This window comes from Heptranchias perlo, chromosome 20 (genome assembly GCF_035084215.1).
Source record: "Heptranchias perlo isolate sHepPer1 chromosome 20, sHepPer1.hap1, whole genome shotgun sequence".
Lineage (NCBI taxonomy): Eukaryota > Metazoa > Chordata > Chondrichthyes > Hexanchiformes > Hexanchidae > Heptranchias > Heptranchias perlo.
Window position 1 is genome coordinate 18,399,889 of NC_090344.1, and position 13,234 is coordinate 18,413,122.

General features: G+C 41.8%; 3 non-coding genes across 3 annotated transcripts; all 3 read left to right on the top strand.

Annotated features, from left to right (window-relative positions):
- Window positions 1–405: 405 nt before the first annotated feature.
- Window positions 406–477, top strand: trnac-gca (transfer RNA cysteine (anticodon GCA)). The gene has a single exon. It is a non-coding gene; the product is annotated as a tRNA-Cys (tRNA).
- A 4,598-nt stretch (window positions 478–5,075) lies between these two features.
- trnac-gca (transfer RNA cysteine (anticodon GCA)) lies at window positions 5,076–5,147 on the top strand. The gene has a single exon. It is a non-coding gene; the product is annotated as a tRNA-Cys (tRNA).
- Window positions 5,148–9,002: 3,855 nt separating this feature from the next.
- Window positions 9,003–9,075, top strand: trnac-gca (transfer RNA cysteine (anticodon GCA)). The gene has a single exon. It is a non-coding gene; the product is annotated as a tRNA-Cys (tRNA).
- The last annotated feature ends 4,159 nt before the right edge of the window (window positions 9,076–13,234 follow it).

Below are 13,234 nucleotides of genomic sequence, written 5' to 3' on the forward strand. Positions count from 1 at the left end.
TGAGAGCATGATCTTGTGAAACTGCACATTGAACCTGTTGTTTCTTGTGTTGACTGTAACGATCTACAGAATTGGGGCAGAGCACAGTTAGAGAGCACTTGACAGCTGCTGGAGAAACATCTGGTTGAAATTTAGGTGTCGTTTGTCCAGTGCTTCCAGTTCCGCGTTCTGTGGTAAGGATGTGCTCACTGAAGTTTAGTGACAAGGCTTTCCATGTCGGGTTGTGCATCGCATCTGTACATAACAGTGTGACTCACTCCGTTCATGATTCATTTCTGATTGCTGTATTTATTTGTCTCCCAGAACAACTGATGAAGCTTCTTTTCACGTTGGTCATATCAACATTGGTGACTGCCAGCTACTGAGCTCCATTACATAGTGCGTGCAAGAATGATTAACAGATGTGGGGGTGTAGCTCAGTGGTAGAGCATTTGACTGCAGATCAAGAGATCTCTGGTTCGAATCCTGGCGCCCCCTTGCACATTCTAAGTGCTTCTTTTGGGGACTCAGAAAATCAGTGATCGATCGCTGTCGTTGTTTGTGTTGAGTTTGCCGCACAGATCCAGGCCTTTTGACCCAACGGGTCTGTGCCAGCCTTTATGCTTCACACAAGACACCTCCCTCCCTACTTCATTTGCCCCCATCCGCACACTCTTCCATTCCTTTCGCCCCCGTGTGTTTATCTAGTTTACCATTTCATGTATCGATGTTATTTGCCTCAACTACTCCTAAAGGTAGCGAATTCCACATTCTTGCAACTCTTTGTTAAAGAAGTTTCCCATGAATTCTCTATTGGATTTATCAGTGACTATCTTATATTGATAACCGATAGTTTTAGAGTCCCCTACGAGTGGAAACATTTTCTCTCCGTCGACCCAATCAAACCCTTTCATTATACAAAGACCTCCATCATGTAAGCCATCAGCCTGTTAAATCTATCCTGACAGGTATTATCTTTCAGTTCTGGCATCATCATTATTTTCACCTTCGCCAATTCCTCGATATCCTTTTGATAATAGGGAGACCAGAAGTGTTCACAGTGCTCCAAGTGTGGTTTAACCAAGGATCGCGGACGACAGGTACACAAATCACTAAAAGGGATAGAATTGAAAAGCGGAGAAGTTATGTTAAGCCTCTATAGTCTCCCTGATAAATACTGAGACAAAGTAACTGTTCAATATTCCAGCCATTTCACTGTTATTACCTCTGAGTATATCTTGTGTATCCCTTGTTGGCCCTATCCCTATCCTGATGTTATTGACGTTTCAGTGCAATAATTGACTATTTCTTGATAATTTAATTTTGTATTTCCTTTCTGCTTTCCTGATTGCTTGTTGACATCCTTCCTAACGTCTTCATTTTCCCCTTTATCATCCTTTCCTTTATTGTCCATGCAGTTAGAATATGCATTTGTTCAATTTCTATTTTACCTTATCTCTATCTCTTTATTCATCCACAATATTTCATTATTGTATATTTGTTGCTTTTTTTTTTAGAGGAATGAATTTCTCTTGAAATCTATTGATCACCGTTTCAAATATTTCCCAAAACCTGTTCTATATCTTTGTCAAGATTTTTCCGAGTTCACCTTCCCAGGTTCCAATCTCACACCCTCAAAAATATTTTTTTCCGATCTATTAATTTGGTCTTTGTCTTACTGATGTCTCTCTCAATCTTTACGGTGGAGGGATTGAGGTAGGGAGTGATGTGTGAGTGAGTGAGGGAGGGAGTGAGGGAAGGAGGAAATGAGGGATGGATAGAGTGAGTGAATTAGCGTGTTCGTGAGTGTGCGAGTGACTGAATGAGTGAGAGCGAGAGGGAGGCAGGGAGAGCAGGCAGGAGTGATAAAATTACAAAAGAGAGACAGGCGGACAAGAGAGGAATCACTGCTGGATCTAGTAATGGGGAATGAAACGGATGAGATAGGACAAGCAAGTGTAGGCGAATATCGAGGCACTAGTGATAAGGTTTAAAATAATAATTGAGAAAGACGGCCACACGCCTATTGCCAGCACTCTCTGCGAGCATCCGCGGGCCAAATAGAGGCTTTCAGCATTTTCCACTTTTATTTCCTGGCGACGTCACAATTTCGACACTCACAGCTTCTTATTTCATGGCCAGGATGCAATTTACACACTTTCCCTTTCGTTAAGTCCCACTTCAGTTCCGTAACCTGAAAATGAATCTATTGACTTAACAAATATTACAGTCACTTCACACACTATCTCCTGCTGTCCGCTCTTGCCATATGCCTGCTGGATTTTTATTTGTTACATTCATTCGATATTCTGTACACTGACATATATGGCACTGAGAGCATGATCTTGTGAAACTGCACATTGAACCTGTTGTTTCTTGTGTTGACTGTAACGATCTACAGAATTGGGGCAGAGCACAGTTAGAGAGCACTTGACAGCTGCTGGAGAAACATCTGGTTGAAATTCAGGTGTCGTTTGTCTGGTGCTTCCAGTTCCGCGTTCTGTGGTGAGGATGTGCTCACTGAAGTTTAGTGACAAGGCTTTCCATGTCGGGTTGTGCATCGCATCTGCACACAATAGTGTGACACACTCCGTTCATGATTCATTTCTGATTGCTGTATTTATTTGTCTCCCAGAATAACTGATGAAGCTTCTTTTCATGTTGGGAATATCAACATTGGTGACAGCCAGCTACTGAGCTCCATTACATTGTGCGTGCAAGATTGGTCAATAGATGTGGCGGTGTAGCTCAGTAGTAGAACATTTGATTGCAGATCAAGAAGTATCTGGTTCGAATCCAGGCGCCCCCTTTACACATTCTAAGTGCTTCTTTTGGGGACTCAGAAAATCAGTAATCTGTCGCTGTCGTTGTTCATATTGAGTTTGCCGCACAGATCCAGGCCTTTTGACCCAACGGGTCTGTGCCAGCCTTTATGCTTCACACAAGACACCTCCCTCCCTACTTCATTTGCCCCCATCCGCACACTCTTCCATTCTTTTCGCCCCCATGTGTTTATCTAGTTTGCCATTTCATGTATCGATGTTATTTGCCTCAACTACTCCTTAAGGTAGCGAATTCCACATTCTTGCAACTCTTTGGTGAAGAAGTTTCCCATGAATTCTCTATTGGATTTATCAGTGACTATCTTATATTGATAACCGATAGTTTTAGAGTCCCCTACGAGTGGAAACATTTTCTCTACCTCGACCCAATCAAACCCTTTCATTATCCAAAGACCTCCATCATTTCAGCCATCAGCCTGTTAAATCTATCCTGACAGGTATTATCTTTCAGTTCTGGCATCATCATTATTTTCACCTTCGCCAATTCCTCGATATCCTTTTGATAATAGGGAGACCAGAAGTGTTCACAGTGCTCCAAGTGTGGTTTAACCAAGGATCTCGGACTACAGGTACACAAATCACTAAAAGTGGTGACGACATTAAAAAAAACAAGCCAAGCACTGGGGTTCATTTCCAGGGGGATAGAATTGAAAAGCGGAGAAGTTATGTTAAGCATGTATATTCTCCTGATAAACACTGAGACAAAGTAACTATTCAATATTCCAGCCATTTCACTGTTATTACCTCTGAGTATATCTTGTGTATCCCTTGTTGGCCCTATCCCTATCCTGATTTTATTGACATTTCAGTGCAACAATTGACTATTTCTTGATAATTTAATTTTGTATTTCCTTTCTGCTTTCCTGATTGCTTGTTGACATCCTTCCTAACGTCTTCATTTTCCCCTTCATCATCCTTTCCTTTATTGTCCATGTAGTTAGAATATGCATTTGTTCAATTTCAATTTTACCCTTATCTCTTTATTCATCCACAATGTTTTATTATTGACTATTTGTTGTTTTTTTTTTAGAGGAATGTGTTTCTCTTGAACTCTATTGATCACCGTTTCAAATATTTCCCAAAACCTGTTATATATCTTTGTCAAGATTTTTTCCAAGTTCACCTTCCCAGGTTCCAATCTCACCCCCTCAAAAATAGTTTGTTTCCAATCTATTAATTTGGTCTTTGTCTTACTGATGTCTCTCTCAATCTTTACGGTGGAGGGATTGAGGTAGGGAGTGATGTGTGAGTGAGTGAGGGAGGGAGTGAGGGAAGGAGGGAATGAGGGATGGAAAGAGTGAGTGAATTAGCGTGTTCGTGAGTGTGCGAGTGACTGAATGAGTGAGAGCGAGAGGGAGGCAGGGAGAGCCGGCAGCAGCGATAAAATTACAAATGAGAGACAGGCAGACAAGAGAGGAATCACTGCTGGATCTAGTAATGGGGAGTGAAACGGAGGAGACAGGAGAAGTAAGTGTTGGCGAATATCGAGGCACTAGTGATAAGGTTTAAAATAATAATTGAGAAAGACGGCCACACGCCTATTGTCAGCACTCTCTGCGAGCATCCCCGGGTCAAATAGAGGCTTTCAGCATTTTCCATTTTTTTTTTCCTGGCGACGTCACAATTTCGACACTCACAGCTTCTTATTTCATGGCCAGGATGCAATTTACACACTTTCCCTTGCGTTAAGTCCCACTTCAGTTCCGTAAACTGTAAATGAATCTATTAACTGAACAAATATTACAGTCACTTCACACACTATCTCCTCCTGTCCGCTCTTGCCAAATGCCTGCTGGATGTTTATTTATTACATTGATTCGATATTCTGTACACTTACATATATGGCACTGAGAGCATGATCTTGTGAAACTGCACATTGAACCTGTTGTTTCTTGTGTTGACTGTAACGATCTACAGAATTGGGGAAGAGCACAGTGAGAGAGCACTTGACAGCTGCTGGAGAAACATCTGGTTGAAATTCAGGTGTCGTTTGTCTGGTGCTTCCAGTTCCGCGTTCTGTGGTAAGGATGTGCTCACTGAAGTTTAGTGACAAGGCTTTCCATGTCGGGTTGTGCATCGCATCTGTACATAACAGTGTGACTCACTCAGTTCATGATTCATTTCTGATTGCTGTATTTATTTGTCTCCCAGAATAACTGATGAAGCTTCTTTTCATGTTGGTAATATCAACATTGGTGACTGCCAGCTACTGAGCTCCATTACATTGTGCGTGCAAGAATGCTCAATAGATGTGGGGGTGTAGCTCAGTGGTAGAGCATTTGACTGCAGATCAAGAGATCACTGATTCGAATCCAGGCGCCCCCTTGCACATTCTCAGTGCTTCTTTTGGGGACTCAGAAAATCAGTAATCTGTCGCTGTCGTTGTTTCTGTTGAGTTTGCCGCACAGATCCAGGCCTTTTGACCCAACGGGTCTGTGCCAGCCTTTGTGCTTCACACAAGACACCTCCCTCCCGACTTCATTTGCCCCCATCCGCGCACTCTTCCATTCCATTCGCCCCCGTGTGTTTATCCAGTTTGCCATTTCATGTATCGATGTTATTTGCCTCAACTACTCCTTAAGGTAGCGAATTCCACATTCTTGCAACTCTTTGGGAAAGAAGTTTCCCATGAATTCTCTATTGGATTCATTAGTGACTATCTTATATTGATAACCGATAGTTTTAGAGTCCCCTACGAGTGGAAACATTTTCTCTACGTCGACCCAATCAAACCCTTTCATTATCCAAAGACCTCCATCATGTCAGCCATCAGCCTGTTAAATCTATCCTGACAGGTATTATCTTTCAGTTCTGGCATCATCATTATTTTCACCTTCGCCAATTCCTCGATATCCTTTTGATCATAGGGAGACCAGAAGTGTTCACAGTGCTCCAAGTGTGGTTTAACCAAGGATCTCGGACTACAGGTACACAAATCACTAAAAGTGGTGACGACATTAAAAAAAACAAGCCAAGCACTGGGGTTCATTTCCAGGGGGATAGAATTGAAAAGCGGAGAAGTTATGTTAAGCATGTATATTCTCCTGATAAATACTGAGACAAAGTAACTATTCAATATTCCAGCCATTTCACTGTTATTACCTCTGAGTATATCTTGTGTATCCCTTGTTGGCCCTATCCCTATCCTGATGTTATTGACATTTCAGTGCAATAATTGACTATTTCTTGATAATTTAATTTTGTATTTCCTTTCTGCTTTCCTGATTGCTTGTTGACATCCTTCCTAACGTCTTCATTTTCCGCTTTATCATCCTTTCCTTTATTGTCCATGTAGTTAGAATATGCATTTGTTCAATTTCAATTTTACCCTTATCTCTTTATTCATCCACAATGTTTCATTATTGACTATTTGTTGTTTTTTTTAGAGGAATGTATTTCTCTTGAACTCTATTGATCACCGTTTCAAATATTTCCCAAAACCTGTTATATATCTTTGTCAAGATTTTTTCCAAGTTCACCTTCCCAGGTTCCAATCTCACCCCCTCAAAAATAGTTTGTTTCCAATCTATTAATTTGGTCTTTGTCTTACTGATGTCTCTCTCAATCTTTACGGTGGAGGGATTGAGGTAGGGAGTGATGTGTGAGTGAGTGAGGGAGGGAGTGAGGGAAGGAAGGAATGAGGGATGGATAGAGTGAGTGAATTAGCGTGTTCGTGAGTGTGCGAGTGACTGAATGAGTGAGAGCGAGAGGGAGGCAGGGAGAGCAGGCAGGAGAGATAAAATTACAAATGAGAGGCAGGCAGACAAGAGAGGAATCACTGCTGGATCTAGTTATGGGGAATGAAACGGAGTAGATAGGAGAACTAAGTGTAGGCGAATATCGAGGCACTAGTGATAAGGTTTAAAATAATAATTGAGAAAGACGGCCACACGCCTATTGACAGCACTCTCTGCGAGCATCCGCGGGTCAAATAGAGGCATTCAGCATTTTCCACTTTTATTTCCTGGCGACGTCACAATTTCGACACTCACAGCTTCTTATTTCATGGCCAGGATGCAATTTACACACTTTCCCTTTCGTTAAGTCCCACTTCAGTTCCGTAACCTGTAAATGAATCTATTGACTTAACAAATATTACAGTCACTTAACACACTATCTCCTCCTGTCCGCTCTTGCCAAATGCCTGCTGGATTTTTATTTATTACATTCATTCGATATTCTGTACACTGACATATATGGCACTGAGAGCATGATCTTGTGAAACTGCACATTGAACCTGTTGTTTCTTGTGTTAACTGTAACGATCTACAGAACTAGGGGCAGAGCACAGTGAGAGAGCACTTGATAGCTGCTGGAGAAACATCTGGTTGAAATTCAGGTGTCGTTTGTCTGGTGCTTCCTGTTCCACCTTTTGTGGTTAGGAAGTGTTCACTGAAGTTTAGTGATCAGGCTTTCCATGTTGGGTTGTGCATCGCATCTGTGTGCAATAGTGTGACTCAATCCGTTCATGAATCATTTCTGATTGCTGTAATTATTTGTCTCCCAGAATAACTGATGAAGCTTCTTTTCAGATTGGTTCTTTCAACAGTGATGACTGCCAGGTACTGAACTCTGTTGCATTCCCTTGTCTGTGGACGATGTCAGTGGGTGCATTGCTTAATTGCAGTGTTTAATTATAAATCAAGCGATCGCTGGTTTCAATCCCGATACTCCCTCTTCTTTCTAAATGATTTTGTGATTCATACAGTAAGTCTGATTTCCCTGTAGCAGCAGGATTGTTGTTTGCATTGAAGCTTCAGCAGAGAAACAGGTTAGCTATCTCGATTGGTCACTTCCGGTATTTATGCACCACATGAGTCTCCTCCTGCCCTATTTCATCTCGTTCTATCAGCCATACATTCCTTTCTCTTTCATCTCTTCATCGAGCTTCCCCTTTAAAGCATCTATGCCATTTGCCTCAACGATTCCTTTTGGTGGCGAGTTCCACATTCTTACCGCCCTTTGGGTAAAGAAGATTCTCCTGAATTCCCTCACAAATGGAAACGTTTTTTTCTCCGTCACCCAATCGAATCCTTTCAAAATCTTAAAGACCTCTATCAGGTCACCCCCCAGTCTTCCCTTTTCCAGAGAAAAGAGCTACAACCTGTTTAGTCCTCCTGAGAAGTATATGCTCCGAGTTCTATTATCATCCTTGTGAATCTTTTTTTCAGCTTTGCCAATTCCTGTTCATTCTTCTTTTAATCTGTCGACCAGAATTGTTCACGTTACTCCAAGTGTGGTTTCCATTTTCAATTCACCTCTGAACTTTCCATTCTCAGCCTGGTTCTGATTTGTATTATCAACCTGACATCTGCCATCCGGCCACTTCCTCTGCTTCATTTTATACTCTATCTCTTTCGTCATCCAGAGATCTCTGGCTTTAGTTGCTTCGTATGGGAATGTACACAGACTGTACCCGAACAACCTCCTCTTCAAAAGCCGCCCATTGCTCGATTACAGTTTTGATTCCATTTTACCAGGACCGGATCAGTTCTCAACCCTCTGTAATTGACCCTCTTCCAATTAAGTGTTTTTACTCTAGATTACTCCTTCTCCTTTTCCATTGCTATTCTAAACCTGATGATACTCTGTTCGCTATTCCCTAAATGCTCCCCCAAGGACACTTGCTCCACATTAACTATCTCAATCCCTAGAACCAGATCCATCATTGCCTCCTAACTACAGTTGCTTCACACACTAGCTCCTCCTGCCACACTTGCCTAAAGCCTGCTAGATGCATCTTTATTATATTCTGTGCACTTACATATATGGCACTGAGAGCATGATCTTGGAAAACCACGCATTGAACCTGGCACTGCATTTGTTGACTGCAAGTATCTTAAGAGCTGGGGGGCAGAGCACAGTGACAGAGCATTTGACAGCAGCTGAAGACCTCTGCTTGAAATTCTGATGTCATTTGTCTGGTGCTTCGAGTTCCGCGTTCTGCGGTAAGGATGTGTTCACTGAAGCCGAGAGACAAGGCGTTCCAAGTTGGGTTGTGCATCGCATCTGTACACAATAATGTGACTCACTCCATTCATGAAATATTTCTGATTGCCGTAATTATTTGTCTCCCAGAATAACTCATGAAGCTTCTTTTCATGTTGGTAATATCAACATTGTTGACAGCCAGCTACTGAGCTCCATTACATTGTGCGTGCAAGAATGGTCACTAGATGAGGGGGTGTAGCTCAGTGGTAGAGCAATTGATTGCAAATCAAGAGGTCTCTGGTTCCGAATCCAGGCGCCCCCTTGCACATTCTAAGTGCTTCTTTTGAGGAGTCAGAAAATCAGTAATCTGTCGCTGTCGTTGTTTATATTGAGTTTGGCGCACAGATCCAGGCCATTTGACCCAATGGGGCCGGGCCAGCCTTTGTGCTTCACACAAGACTCCTCCCTCCCTACTTCACTTACCCCCAGCCGCACACTCTTCCATTCCTTTCGCCCGCGTGTGTTTATCTCGTTCGCCATTTCATGTATCGATGTTATTTGCCTCAACTACTCCTTAAGATAGCGAGTTCCACATTCTTGCAACTCTTTGGTAAAGAAGTTTCCCATGAATTCTCTATTGGATTTATTAGTGACTATCTTATATTGATAACCGATAGTTTTAGAGTACCCTACGAGTGGAAACATTTTCTCTACGTCGACCCAATCAAACCCTTTCATTATCCAAAGACCTCCATCATGTTAGCAATCAGCCTGTTAAATCTATCCTGAAAGGTATTCTCTTTCAGTTCTGGCATCATCATTATTTTCACCTTCGCCAATTCCTCGATATCCTTTTTATAATAGGGAGACCAGAAGTGTTCACAGTGCTCCAAGTGTGGTTTAACCAAGGATCTAGGACTGCAGATACACAAATCACTAAAAGTGGTGTCGACAAAAAAAGAACAAACCAAGCACTGGGGTTCATTTCCAGGGGGATAGAATTGAAAAGCGGAGAGGTTATGTTAAGCATGTATAGTCTCCCTGATAAATACTGAGGAAAAGTAACTATTCAATATTCCAGCCATTTCACTGTCATTACCTGTGAGTATATCTTGTGTATCGCTTGTTGGCCCATCCCTATCCTGATGTTATTGACGTTTCAGTGGAATAATTGACTATTTCTTGATAATTTAATTTTGTATTTCCTTTCTGCTTTCCTGATTGCTTTTCGACATCCTTCCTAACATCTTCATTTCCCCCTTCATCATCCATTCCTTTATTGTCCATGCAGTTAGAATATGCATTTGTTCAATTTCAATTTTACCCTTATCATTTATTCACCCACAATGTTTCATTGTTGGCTATTTGTTGTTTTCTTTAGAGGAATATAGTTCTCTTGAACTCTATTGATCACCGTTTCAAATATTTCCCAAAACATTTTCTCCATCTTTGTCAAGATTTTTTCCAAGTTCACCTTCCCAGGTTCCAATCTCACCCCCTCAAAAATAGTTTGTTTCCAATCTATTAATTTGGTCTTTGTCTTACTTATGTCTCTCTCAATCTTTTCCGGTGGAGGGATTGAGGTTGGGAGTTAGTATGTGAGTGAGTGAGGGAGGGATGTCGGGAGTGAGGGAAGGAGGGAGTGAGGGATGGATAGAGTGAGTGAATTAGCGTGTTCGTGAGTGTGCGAGGGACTGAATGAGTGAGAGCGAGAGGGAGGTATGGAGAGCAGGCAGGAGTGATCAAATTACAAAAGAGAGACAGGCAGACAAGAGAGGAATCACTGCTGGATCTAGTAATGGGAAATGAAACGGAGGAGATAGGAGAAGTAAGTGTAGGTGAATATCGAGGCACTAGTGATAAGGTTTAAAATAATAATTGAGAAAGACGGCCACACGCCTATTGCCAGCACTCTCTGCGAGCATCCGCGGGCCAAATAGAGGCTTTCAGCATTTTCCACTTTTATTTCCTGGCGACGACACACTTTCGACACTCACAGCTTCTTATTTCATGGCCAGGATGCAATTTACACACTTTCCCTTTCGTCAATCCCACTTCTGTTCCGTAACCTGTAAATGAATCTATTGACTTAACAAATATTACAGTCACTTCACACACTATCTCCTCCTGTCCGCTCTTGCTAAATGCCTGCTGGATGTTTATTTATTACATTGATTCGATATTCTGTACACTTGAATATATGGCACTGAGAGCATGATCTTGTGAAACTGCACATTGAACCTGTTGTTTCTTGTGTTGACTGTAACGATGTAAAGAGCGGGGGGCAGAGCAGAGTGAGAGAGCATTTGACTGCAGCTGTGCAAAAGTCTGGTTGAAATTCAGGTGTCGTTTGTCTGGTGCTTCATGTTCCGTGTTCTGTGGTCAGGATGTGTTCACTGAAGCTTAGTTAAAACGCTTTCCATATTGGGTTGTGCATCGCATCTGTACACAATTGTGTCACTCACTCTATTCATGAAACATTACTGATTGCCCGAGTGATTTGTCTCCCTGAATAACTGATAAAGCTTCATTTCATGTTCGTTTTTCAACATTGATCACTGCCAAGTACTGAGCTCCGTCACCTTGTGTGTGTAAGAAGCGGGGCTGGTTGTGGGGGTGTAGTTCAGTGGCAGAGCATTTGACTTCAGATTAAGAGGTATTTGGTTCAAATCCAGGTACCCCTTTGCATTGTAATTGCTTATCGTGTGATGTGTAGGGTAAGTGTACCCTCCCTGCAGAAGCAGGATTGTTGCTTATGTTCTGTTACGTTATGCCGACAGCAGTTGAGAAGTCCACTCATCTCGATTGTTCCATCCTGATGTTTACGCTCCACATGAGTCTCCTCCCTCCCTACTTCATCTCACCCGATCACCCTGCCCTTTACTTCATCTGCTTATCTTGCTTCCCCTTTAAAGCATCTATGGCATTCGCCTGAACTATTCCTTTTGCTGGGAGTTTCACATTCTTACCAAACTTTCGGTAAAGATGTTTCTCTACAATTCCGATTGGATTTATTAGTGACTAGCTCATGTTTATGACCTCTCGTTTTGGTCTCCCTCACAAATGGAAACATTCTGACGACGTCTACCCTACCAAACCCTTTAATTATCTTAAAGATCTCTATCAGGTCATCCCCCAGTCTTCTCTTTTCGAGAGAAAAGAGCTCCAACCTGTTGAGCCTTTCCTGATAAGTATTTCTTGATAAGTCCGAGTTCTATTATCATCCTTGTGAATCTTTTTTGCTGCTTTGCCAATTCCTCTCTAATCTTCTTATAATCTGGAGACCAGAACTTTTCACATTACTTCAAGTGTGGTCCAACCAAGGTTCTATTCCTGCTATCATCTGGCTTTCAATTGTATCCCTTAGTGGTCTCAGCCCGGATCCCTGTGGAATACCACTTCTCATATTTTGTCAGTCTGAGTAACTACCCTTACACTTACTCTCTGTTTTCTGTTTTGTAGCCAGCTTGCTATCCATTCTGATACTTGTCCACTGACTCCACATCCTCAGACCTTAGATATGAGTTTATAATGCTGAACCTTATCGAAGGCTTTTTGAAAATCCAAATTTATTACGACTGCTACATCAGCCATGTCTATTCTTTCTGTTACTTCTTCAAAGAATTCAATAAGATTGCTCAAGCATGACCTTCCTTTCTGAAATCCGTGCTGTCTATTATTTATTATAATTTAGTTTTCTAGATATTTTTTCTGTTGCATCATAGAGTAATCATTCCATTATCTACACTAACACCGATTATAAACTCACTGTTTTGTTGCTCCCTGGGCTTGTTCTATCTCCCTTGTTTTATCTTAGGAATAGGATTGCTGTCCATCAGACCTCTAACAATATTCCCTTTTCTAATGAATGTTTACACATATGAAAGAATATCTCTGCTGTCTCTTCCCTAATGTCTATTAACATGCGCGGCTGCAATCGATCCTGACTGGGGGTCCTTTCCTCTCTAAGTTTGATTAGTTTATCAATTATCTTTTATGTTTTGTAGTGAAATTGCAGTTAAGGAGGAGGAGTGTGAAACATTGGATGGAATAAACATGTTGAGAGAAGAAGTATTAAGGAGATTAGCATCTTTGAATGTAGATAAATCCCCAGGGCCGGATGAAATGTATCCCAGGCTGTTAAAAGAAGCAAGGGAGGAAATAACGGAGACTCTGAACATCATCTTCCAATCCTCCCTGGATAAGGCGTGGTGCTGGAGAATTGGAGGACTGCTAGTGTCTTACCGTTATTTAAAAAGGGAGATAAGGATAGACCGAGTTATTATCGGCCAATCAGTTTTACCTCGGTGATGGGCAAATTTTTGGAATCAATTCTGAGTGACACGTTAAAGCATCACGTAGAAAGGAACGGGTTAATGAAGGACAGTCAAGATGGATTTATAAGGGAAGGTCGTGACTGACTGACTTGATTGAATTTTTTGAGGAGGTAACAAGGATTGTCAATGACGGCAGTGCATTTG